This window comes from Carcharodon carcharias, chromosome 6, assembly GCF_017639515.1.
Source record: "Carcharodon carcharias isolate sCarCar2 chromosome 6, sCarCar2.pri, whole genome shotgun sequence".
Taxonomy (NCBI): domain Eukaryota; kingdom Metazoa; phylum Chordata; class Chondrichthyes; order Lamniformes; family Lamnidae; genus Carcharodon; species Carcharodon carcharias.
The window spans coordinates 49,737,070-49,749,301 of record NC_054472.1 but is presented as its reverse complement, the minus strand read 5'-3'; positions in this window follow the sequence as shown (position 1 = coordinate 49,749,301).

Below are 12,232 nucleotides of genomic sequence, written 5' to 3'. Positions count from 1 at the left end.
TATTTTAATTGACAGTTAAATGGCCTTAATAGGCCTTTGACAATTTGCAGGTGCGCAGCCGACTTGGGTGCGCGCACGCTGAGCTGAAAGTCTGAATGATGCACTGTGACATCGGAATGCATGCCCGATGTCACCCAGTGTCATTTTACACCTCAGCGAGTGGGCCCTGCCTTCGCTCGCCGAGCCAAAGATTCAGACCTGTGGGTTTCTTGCGCTTTTCTGATTTTAGCAGGCTCTCTGGTGATTGTGGGCCTTCTCTTTTTTCAACTTTTGAAACTGCAGCAATTCTTCTCTGGGTCATTTTTTTTTTGCAGGTCCTTTTGTTTTAAACATCTTATGCTTTGAGAGTTTTGTTGAATGTGCGCCTTTTTTTTAAAGTTGTGAGCTGTCAACTCTTCGGTACTTCTGAAACAGCAGCAATTTGTTCCTCTGTACAAGAGGCCAGGAACCGGACTGAAAGAGTTCTCTTTCTCTTAAACTCTGCAGCCTTTTTCCTTTTTTTTTACCACGCTCCGCATGTTTCTCTTTTTACTCTGCCACCATGTGCCAGCTGGTGTTTGTAATGAAACTTCTTCAACTGTTTCTTCAAGTTTTCTTCTTAGGTGTACGTCTCTCTGTTCAGGTTTCAGTTGCTTTTAGTTCCTCATACCTTGGTATCCTGTTCTGGGTTCATTGTTTAAAATACACCTTTCACATCACCGCTGCCACTCACCATGTTGTATTATCACTGTTGATCACCATGTTGTGTTATGGTGCCATTGTTGCGGTGTCTCAATTATGAGATTGTGAGACTTGTATGTTTAAACATGAAGCTGTTATTGGTAGTCTTGAACTATACACAAACCCCAGTTATTGTCATGCATGGTACTGCCGTCTCTATGCAAGCTACTTCTAGAGTGTTCTCTGTAGACTGTTACCATGTGACTTAATACCATGGGTGGTGCTATTCTCCAGTCCCACGTTAACTCTTGGTCTGCCGAGCACCTTTACGTTACAATGGCATACAGGCACACTCAGCATCATGCAACACTTGTAAAGAGAAACAGACATCAAGATGACCAGATCACATGTTTAATGGCATCATTACGCACTGCCTGCTCACAACATATGAATACATTACACTGCTTCCCTCTTTTAAAAGAAGCCACTTTTCTTTTTAGTGAACTATTTAAATTTACACTAACTATACAACTTTAAAAGAAAATAAATTTGAAAATATGCAAACTTGGCAAAATAACTACTGATTCTTTTTTACTTCTTAAACTATATCTATAAGTCAAGTCTAACAACTGGTTTACAAAGTCTTCCTGGTCTTTATACAGGTTTTGGTGAGAGTCAGGCTTTGGACTGTCTGGTTTCAGTTCAGGACTTACACAAGATCTTGTTTCTTACTTTTTTTGGATATCTGCTGTTTGCTTTCATTCGATCCACTTTATCTTTGTGGTTCATAATTTCAGCAAGTTTATTAACAGCTTGTATTTTCTATGTATGCTCTTGGCTAATTACCTTTTCATAATTAGCTTTCATGTTGTTTAAGCCTTCCTCCCTCTCTTGGTTCAATTCCAGTTGCAATCTTTTGTTTACCTTTTTGCAACAATCAACATGCTATCTTTGACAAATATCTCTAGCTCTTGTTCTTCCTGAGCTAGTTCCATATTGAATTCTCACATTAATTGTTTGAGAGTGGAATTGTGTTTCAGTTGCAGATTTTCCAGTTCCAGCCATAGATTGAGAATTTTCCTGCTCCATTACCTTATGTATCTGATCTGCTGGAAACTTTAGCAAAGTAGTGATAACTTTCACCAAAGTCTTCATTCCCTTTCCCTTCATGTGTTCAAAAAGCACCTTATTAAGGTAATCTAATTCTGTGGTCTCTGTTGTCACAGAATCATCAACAGCATAACTTCCATTTCTGTATGGTATCCCACATGGTGACATGCAGGAATCTTTTCTCATGGGGCTGTATTTTACACCCCATGGGCAGGCGTGCACCCAACCCAATCGGGTGTAAAGTTGCATGAGAAGACGTTGGGCGAGCGTCCCAATGTCATCACGCACTCGCCCGATATTTCGCTCGGCGGGTGTGCGCAAAAGTTGGAAGCATGCCAGCCAATTAAGAGGCCAATTAAGCCCATTAGTGGCACAATTGTCTCTGATTTTTCATGGCCCATCCAACCTTACGGCTGGCAGATGGGCAAATCAGCCAGGTGAACTTTGCATTTTTCATCAAACCTCATCCAAGTGTGGGATGAAATTTGTTATAAAATTAAAATAAACACCTTGAGCAGCATTTTTATCAGCTATGTTTTCAGGAGATTGATTGTGATCCATGGACATTATTTTTCAGCTTTTAAAACATTTATTTGATGATTTTCAGGTCTGCAGCTCCCTGAGGCAGCTGTCTGCCTTCAGGGAGCTTTCTCGCAGGGCTCACCCGTGCCTGCAGTGATGTCATCGCCCGCCCCCACCCCGGCATGGCTATCCAGCGTGAAATTGCAGTTGGGGGCTGATCTCGGTCAGCGGTCCGTTTCCCGACTGCACCCAGGCCTGTCGATCGGGCACACTTGCCAAAGGCATGTGGAAACTGAGCTGATCCTCAACTGAATGAACCTGTTCTCCAAGCTCCTGTTCCTGGAGTCTAGCATCATTAATGAGAGAGATTTTCTGTGCTAGCTGTGCCTGCAATTCTGTCACTGTTGGTGGATGCCCCTGTTCTGTATTCTGACTTTCCTCATCATGAAGTAACAGCTGATAATTGATTCGTAACTTTTCTAGTTGCCTCTGTACCACTGTCACCCTAGCAGCCATTTCTTCTTCTTGAGACTGCAAAATCTCCTCAGTTTTGTTGGCCTTTGTAAATAATCATCCTTTTCAGCTGTCTTACGATACAGCTGATTTATATCATCATTGTGGGTTTCCAGTAATGTGTATATGTATATGTATCTGTTGTGATTATGAGTGTGGAGGATCTATGTGGCTGGGGGTACTTGAGTGAATGGGGGTGTTTGTCTCTGGGTGGTCCTGTGTGCATGTGTGGGTAGGTGTGTGTTTAATGACATCATCATGCACTTAGCATGTTCAGAACATATGAATACATTATAAAATGCAGGTTGCCTCTTTAGTACTCCTCTTACTTTACCCACCTTACTTCAGCAGCCAGTTCTTCAGGAGTGTCCCATCACATGCAAGAAAAACAATACTATTGCAGCAACCCTTTATTGGCTGCTGACACTGGACAAAACAGTCCCTTAACCACACGGAATGCTAGGGTTGCTACAAAGCTTTTTCAATGGGCCGATCCTTGTTTATTATGTGAGGCAGGTTCATTTGAGCACAACTCCAAGTAGCACTTTCACAGCAGTGGTTAAAGTTCGGCTTTGAATCTGGTCAACCAATGAACAATTTCTCAACCAGAGGACAGTGCTGTTGATTTGCTACTTACAGTAAATCTCAATGCAATGGCAATTGTAATCAGGTCTAAATGATGTGCAGATCCGATAAAACCTTGCACAGACAAAAACATTGGACAGGAAGCAATTCTACAAAGAATGTCAGGGGCAGTTCAGCAGAGTGCAAGCAATTGATATACTGAAATGATTCCACATGCCACACATATTGCGATAAATCTCTTGAATTCCATGATGGTGCAGCCACTTACAACAACAAGGATCACCCTCTCCCACCCTCCACTGGATTCTACACTCACATGGGGCAACATTTTCCCCCCGTCGGGGGAGAAATGCGGGAGCGGGCACGAGTGGGCGGGCTTCCGATTGGCACTCCCAGTCGGGGGCACACTGCCATTTTACGTGGGCTGGCCAATTAAGGCCCGCCCAGCATGACATGTGCCAGGAAACTCTATGACTTTTTCTATATTGTTTCAGATTTCCAGCCATCCTCTAAATTTCACCCTTCCTCTTTTGATTCAGTGGAAATGGTTGTTTTATTTCCCTTCTAGTGATGTTTTAATCAATTATGTTGCTCCTTCATCTTTTCCTGGTTGTTCCTCATTGGTGTCCAAACTGTTGGTGCTCCCTGTGTGGATGAGCGGGGGGAGGGGGGGGTGGGGGGTGGTGGATTCTCTCAGCTGGGAGTGCACTGTTTTGCGCATGGGCGCAAAAGAGCGCACAAATCTCCCAGAGGCAAAGCATTGCCTCAGGAGATCGGCTCCGATTTAAAACTTTGAATAAAGATTAGAAAAAAAATTCCCTGCCATGTCCCCTCATGTGACATTGTCACATGAGTTGGGACATGTCCATAACTTTTATTGTAAAATATTCTGCATTATTTAAATCACTCGTGAAACCTCATCCCGCCAGTGGATGAGGTTTCATGTTTTTTCATAAGCCCACCAGGTCTCCCAGCCTGCCCAGTAACCTTAAGCTTGGATAGGCAGGTCCATTAATGAGTTCAAATGGTTTTTAAATTAATAGGCCGTTGACAGGTCAGCAGACTCGCCGAATTGACAATCTAAATGATGCGAGGTGACGTCGGGACGCACACCCGACGTGATCCTGTTTCATTTTACGTGTTGGTGAGCAGGCCCCACCTCCCACTTGCCGACCGGAAGGTGCTGGCCATGGGGTGTCCTTGGGAAATTATGTGCTTACAGCCCATAATTTACTGCACAATGTGCTTCTTGCAAGGACTGCCCGATAGGAATATGGGAACAGAGGATATAGGACCAGGAGTAGGCCATTTGGCCTCTTGAGCCTGTTCCGCCATTAATTAGATTATGGCTAATCTACTACCTCAACACCATTTTCTTGCACTATCCCCATATTCCTTGATGTCTTTACTATCTAGAAATCTATCGATCTCTGTCTTGAACATACTTGACTGAACCTCCACAGCCCTCTGGTGTAGAGAATTCCACAGATTTATGACCCTCTTGAGTAAAGACATTCCTCCTTACCTTAGTCATAAATGGCCTCCCTGTTATTCTGAGACTGTATCGCCTTGCTTTAAACCCTCCCAGCCAAGTAAATATCCTTTCTACATCTACCCTGTCGAGCCCTGTAATCCTTCTCATTCTTCTAATCTCATAATTCTAAACTCAAGAGAATACAGGCCCAGTCTCCTCAATCCCTCCTCATAGGACAATCCTGCCATCCCAGGAATCAGTCTGGTGAATCTACGTTGCACTTTCTCAATGGTAAGTATATCCTTCCTTAGATGAGGAGACCAAAACTGTACACAATACTCCAGGTGTGGTCTCACCAAGGCTCTATGTAATTGCAGCAAGACATCTTTACTCCTGTACTCAAATCCTCTTGCAATAAAGGCCAACAGACTATTTGCCTTCCTAATTGTTTGCTGCACCTGCATGTTTGCTTTCAGTGATTCATGAACAAGGACACCTGTGTCCCTTTGGACATCAACACTTCCCAGTCTCTCACCATTTAAAAATACTCTGCATTTCTGTTTTTCCTACCAAAGTGGATAACTTCACATTTTTCACAATATATCCCATCTGCCATGTTCTTGCACATTCACCTAGCCTGTTTAAATCCCCTTGAAGCCTCTTTGCATCCTCCTCACAATTCACAATCCTGCCTCGTTTTGTGTCACAGCAAACTTGGAAATATTACATTTGACCCTCACATCCAAATCATTGATCTAGATTGTGAACAGCTGAGGGCCCAAGCATCGATCAGTGTGGTGCCCCGCAAGTCACAGCCCGCCAAGCTGAGAATGACCTGTTTATCCCTATTCTCTGTTTTCTGTCCATTAACCAATTCTCAATCTACAGCAGTATACTATCCCAATCCCATGTGCTCTAATTTTGTTTACTAACCTTTATTGTGGGACCTTATCAAAAGCCTCCTGAAAATCCAAATACACCACATCTACTGGTTCCCTCATCTATTTTGCTGGTTACATCACCAAAAAACTCCAAGAGGTTTGTCAAACATGATTTCCCTTTCATAAATCCATGTTGACTCTGCCCAATCCTACTATTATTTTCTAAGTGTTCAGTTATCACATCCTTTATAATAGATTCTAGCATTTTCCTTACTATTGATGTCAAGACAACAGGTCTGTACTTCCTCATTTTCTCTCTCTCTCCTTTCTTAAACAACGGGGTTACATTTGCTACCTTCCAATTTGCAACAACCTTTCCAGAATCTATGGAATTTTGCAAGATGACCACCAATGCATCCACTATCTCTATAGCCATCTCTTTCAATACTCTGGGATGTAAACCATCAGGTCCAGGGATTTATCAAATTTCAGTCCCATTCAGCACTACTTTTTTACTAATACTAATTTCTTTCCGATCTTCATTCCCACTAGATCACCAATTCTCCACAAATTTTTCATGCAGGATTCCACCAGGTGTGATCTGAAGTCCAGCTCTGTGGCATTACAAATAGGCTAGATGGGCTGGAGCTTAAGCTCTCTCCTCATGGTAGTGAAAAGATAACTGCAACAGCAGCAGATGCATGTTTATTCCACTTGGTACCACTGATAATTAAGCAACACATTGGAATACATTATCCCTTTAACAATACAATAAAGAGTATCCTTTACCTGAAGCCTCGGGGCTGATTGCATTTCGGATTTCAGATAATTACAGTTTTTGGATATCACGTATAGGCCTAGACCTACTTAAATTACAATGGCCAAAGCCCAGGCTAGCTGTAGTCTAAATTAAATGGCTAGAAAAGTAAGATGTGCCAATGGATAGTAAATGTGGTCGGTGAGGTTCATGTCAGCTCGGGTCACAGACTTCCCGTGCTGAAGGTCAATGAGGTTCAAAAAGGTGCAGATTTTGGATGTGTTTGGTTTTCAGATTTACTGATAAAGGATACTCAACCTGTATTATCTTGAAATAATTAACATTCAGCAGTTTAACATGTACATTAGGGCAGGTTCTTCATCAGCATTTTTCCTTCCTGCACTAATTCATTTTCCACTTCTCTCCTAATGATGTTGGTTATTTTCCATCACTTACACAAGTCCCCATCGTAGATGTGCCAACGTAGGTTATCTAGGTATTGAACTCTGAAAAGGCACCAGACAAATATAGGAACTGAAGTGGGTCATTCAGCCCTTCGAGTCTGTTCTACCACCATTCAATTAGATTCTGGATGGTGGACTCAACAAATCTCGAAGCAAGCCCACTCCTTTCTTCACCTGATGACAGATACTCCCACACATGCACACCTCTACTTACTATCCCACAAACAACCCACACACACCCATACACACACACCCACACATGTACATACCCACACCCACACACCCATACGCACATGCACCCATACATACATACACCCACACATACATACACCCACACAGGCCCCTACCATCATCAGGCAAACACACTCATACACACATACACACATACCCACAAACACACCCACATACACACTCACAGACATATACACCCAAACAGACCCCTACCCACTATCCTACAAATACACCTACAAGTACAGCCATACACTAACACACACACTCATAGCCACACACCCACAGCCACACACACACACCCACCCACAGCCACACACACACAAACACACCTACCCACCATCCCACAAAACCACCCGCAAACACACACACACACACACACACACCACACACACCCACCCACCCACCCACTTCCATTGATGGCCTCTTTATTGTCATCTGTTTCAGAAGCTTCTGAATGAAAATGGGCTTCCTCCTCCTCATCTCCTTCCTCCTCAGAGGAACTCTGCCCATGGTGTCATCGTCAGAGATTTTAGACCGCACGCCACTACTACTTTTGATATCCTTGTTGGGGCACTCTGCAGAGCTCCACCTGAGCAATTGAGGCACCTGAAGCACATTTTTAAAATGCCAGTTGCCTGCTTGATGGTACTCCTGGTGATGACATGGCTGCTGTTGTAGGTGCATTCTGCCTGAGTTTGTGGATTCCTAAAGGGCGTCATTATCCAATTCCTTAATGGGTAACCCTTGTCCCCTAGAAGCCAACCACAGATCCATGTTTGTGGTTGAAATAGCTGTGCCATGCCCATCTTCTATGTTCCTTTGTATGGAGTGCTATTGCCCTTCTCCAGTATGACGTTTCTCCTGGCACCTGGGGCATGAGTCAGTAGGGACAAAAGTAATTGCCCTGTGACACCAGGAGCCCCACTCTCCTATTCCCTTGGGTTAAGAAAAGGCTGTTGGAATTGGTTTTGTGCCACTTCTGGGGATGTCAGTAAAATGTTAAGGCAGATTCAACCAATCTCTCCAAAGAAATCACAAAGTTCAGACCTGCGCTTACCAGGCCTACTTTACACACTTCAGGTTCCTCACTCCTGGGCCTGAATTTTACATTCTGAGGCTGGGCGCGTGCCCAACCCGAACGCAGGTAAATTTCTGCGAAATGACACGGCACATACCTGCTGTCATCATCACGCACATGTGCAATATTGAGCGCGGCGCCTGCCAACAATTAAAGGGCCAATTAAGGCCAGTAAAAAGCCTATTGACCAAGATTTTACATTGTGTGATTTTGTGCTTGTCGCATGGGCAAAATAGGCAGGCAAGCGGCACGTTTTTATCAAATTATCATCCAAGGGCAGGATAAAATGGGACTGGAGCATTGCCATTGTGAGCAGTGAGGAGTTTAGGAGATAGTTTGCTGCTTAGTTGCTAAGTGAAACTTGACAGCTTCATTTCTGTTTTCAGATTCAGTCTTTGCTTTGCTAGCCTTCATTTCAGGATCATTGGTGTCTCCCAGGCCCCTGGAGGGTTTATACCATGTGGACCCTTCCAGTCACCACACATCCTTCTGCTTCTCTGCTAATGGGGATTGTCTACTCCACTGGTGGCACCTCCTCTGAGGAGGAAGAGAGGGGCAGAAGGGAGAGGAAGCCAAGTGTCCGCAGGCAGTGTCCAAGGGAGTGACCTGTGGGAGGAGAGGCACAGGCACAAGGGACACAGGGCCAGCAGGGAATCCAAGAAAGGGGCTGCAGAAGACACCGCTATTCTGCTGCCATGGCTTACAGGCAGCGATGCAGCTACCTCAACATGTCCAAGGTGCAATGCTGAAGGAGCTCAGCCTCTCCAGGGAAACTGTGACCTCCATTTGTCAGATGGTTGGGCCGGAGATCTCCTCCAACTGTGTGGGTGGACACCCCATGCCAGAGGCTCTAAAGGTTCCAGTGGCCCTTAACCTCTATGCCTCTGGCTCTGTGTGGAGTGTCCCAATCAGTTGTCCACAGTTGCATTAAGCTGGTGACAGAAGCTCTGTTCAGGCGGGTAATGCCATTTATTCATTTCCGTTCAGACGAGGCCAGCCAGGCTGCGTAAGCCAGAGGGTTTGCAGCGATTGCTGGCTTCCCCCACCTCCAGGGTGCAAATGACTGCACACATGTGGCCATCAAGGCACCAGCGGGTCAGCCAGGTACCTTCGTGAACAGGAAGGGATGAATGTCCAGATTGTTTGTGACCACAAGATGAAGATTCTGCAAGTCTGTGCAAGGTTCTCTGGCAGCTCCCAAGCTGCATACATCCTCCAACACTCACAGATGCCAAAGCTGTTCACTACTCCAGCTCGACTGGATGGATGGCTGCTGGGTGACGAGGGCTATCCATTGAAATGGTAGCTTATGACACCTCTCTACCACCCAAGAACAGAACCAGAACATAGGTATAATAGGAGTCATGCCTCCACAAGGACAGTGATAGAGAGGACCATTGGTCTGTTGAAGATGAGATTCACATGCCTAGTCCAGAGCATATGTCTCTTATAGTCATTGCATGCTGCACTCTCCACAATCTGGCTCTGGCAAGAGGGACCCAATGGAGGAAGAGGATCTTGAGGGAACTCCACAGGCCACAGAGGATGAATCCTGTGGTGGATCAGAAGAGGAACCCGCGCAAGAACACAGTGAGGATGTGGAGCTAGGCCTCTGGAACCTTCAGGCAGGAACATCAGGGAAGTCTTGATCCAATGCTCCATCAGCTGGGCTGCCAAGGCACTTCTTCCACCTCATGCCAGGGGTGCTGCCTCCTTACCAGCTGTTTGCAATGACCTGTTCCATTGAACACAAAGTCCACTCAGGACCTGTGCAATAAGGTTTAGAGCCACTCACGTCCAGCATGTGATACTGGCATCTATAAAACACGTGAAGCGTACTCAGGCCATTAACACAAAAACAACATTTATATGCTCGTGACACTTAAGTGCATTGAACATAACATTATCAGGTGTTAACAGTGACACCTGTAAACAACTTAACAAATAATGGCAGAATGGAAGATCACCCATGAAAAGTCCCTCTTTTGCTCTTGGTGATTTAAATGAACATTTGTGAGAGCTGCGTCTTGGTGCTCCCCCACCCCCTCACTTGCTGGCTGTGGCATTGAAGGCAAGATACTGACTCAGGTGTCATTTCAGCCCTGATGGCCTTGGCGTTTATCCTCTGGCAGTCAGAGCCTGCATAGCCACAGCCTTTGAGGGTGCGTCCAGTGCCATGGCTGGGCATTCCCCAGTTGTTGCATCCTCATCAGATGGCACAGTTACTGGCAGAGGGGCAGAGGAGCTGCTGCCACCATCCAGAGCATCCTGAGAGGAGCCCGCAGAGACAGGATGTAGCTCGCTAATGTGGGGCCGGTCTGGCCCTCCCTGCTCTCCACTGATGGACGGGCAGTTGGCAGAGAGACTAGGTCCCTCATCCATCTCTCACACTGGCATTGACCCTCTGCGGTCATTGCCTGTGTGATGGCTTGCAGGTCCGAACGCAACCCTAGCGACCTCTAACTCTGTTCCTGGAGCTGCCTCTCCATGAGAGTCTCCACTCTCTCAATGGAGGAGGCAGAGTGCTATGTTCTCAGGGTCAACACAGTGCTCATGCTCTGCATGGACTCCTCCATGACAGAGACCATGGCACGCAAACCCTCAGGGATCTCCGCCAGATCCTCCCGCACATCCCGCCGGACTCCAGCATCTGCCACCTAATAGACAATTGCAGAGCCTCATCATCTGCCTCAGACTCAGCATGGTCCTGTTCTCCAGCAGTCCTCCGACTCCCAGCGCCCTGGTCACCCTCTGCTTCCACCAGCTCCTCATGTAAGTGTGCTCTGCCCTCCCCACTGTGCACTGACATCGTAGCTGACGATCTAATGGCCACCGAGGTGCTTGTATCTGTGCTGGTGCCTGGTGCAGAGAGGGGGTGTGATGCAGGTTCATCTGAAGGGCACTAGTCCTCTTGTGTCAAGGGTGGCTCCTCGGGGTCCTGCAATTGTTTGCTGGAGATCCTAGGGGAGTAAAATGACATGTCAGTAGTATCAGTCATTACACGGTGCATGCTTAGGTGATAGGTGGGCTGGTGAGATGACAGAGATCTGCATCGTGGTGCCATCATCTTTCAATGAACAATGGGGACTGAAGGTTTGAGGTTTCCACTTTAGATGAGACAACACAACAATGTTTACACACTCCGGCGCTCTCGCATCTGTGCACTGTGCACTCTTACATTCATCAGAGACCCTAGCTCTCCAAGACCTAGCTGGGTGTCGGCACGCCATCTCTAGGGCATCCATCTCATCCCTTGTCAGAATCATTAGATTTGAGAGGCCTCTGCCTGTCCTTGGCCTCTTGATGTTGTTATGGGATGTCTTCTCCTGAAAGGACAGAGGAGCATTGATTAGTCCACCCTCTACCTGCAGCGCCATTGCAGCCTGGCCAACCCCACCTGAGGAACACCTCACAGGGCACATACGAGTCGTGGCCCTCGAGTCACAAAGCAATCAGGCCAATCAGCCAGAGTTCACTGCCTTGGCCGGCGCTGATGTCAGTGACAATAGGCACTTTGACCCTTACGCTCCTGAGGCCAGCCGTTAACACTTCTCCATACAGATCCATGCCAACCCAGTACTCACCCTTGCCGAGTGCAGCAGGCCATTAAACCTTTTATGGCACGGCACCCATGTGTGCTTCACATCATCATGGCTACTGACCTGGGCTGCCACCTCTGCCTGTGCCTTCTTGGTGAGGTGCGGTGGCCTCCACTTGCCATCGCTGGGTATCAAGATGTCGCACCTGACACTGACCTCCTCCACAAGGATTCCCAGGCACTCATCCGAGAGCTGGGGTAGTGGGGGGGGAATGAGTGCCCACCGGACTTGCCCTCTGCCTGGCGTACCCAGCAGGTGCAGATGCCATTGCTATTTCACACAACTCTTTCTTCCTCGAACTTGGCACCTCCCTCTGTGTCCCCTGGCAGCCTTCAGGGAACTGCCTCTGCTGCTTTTG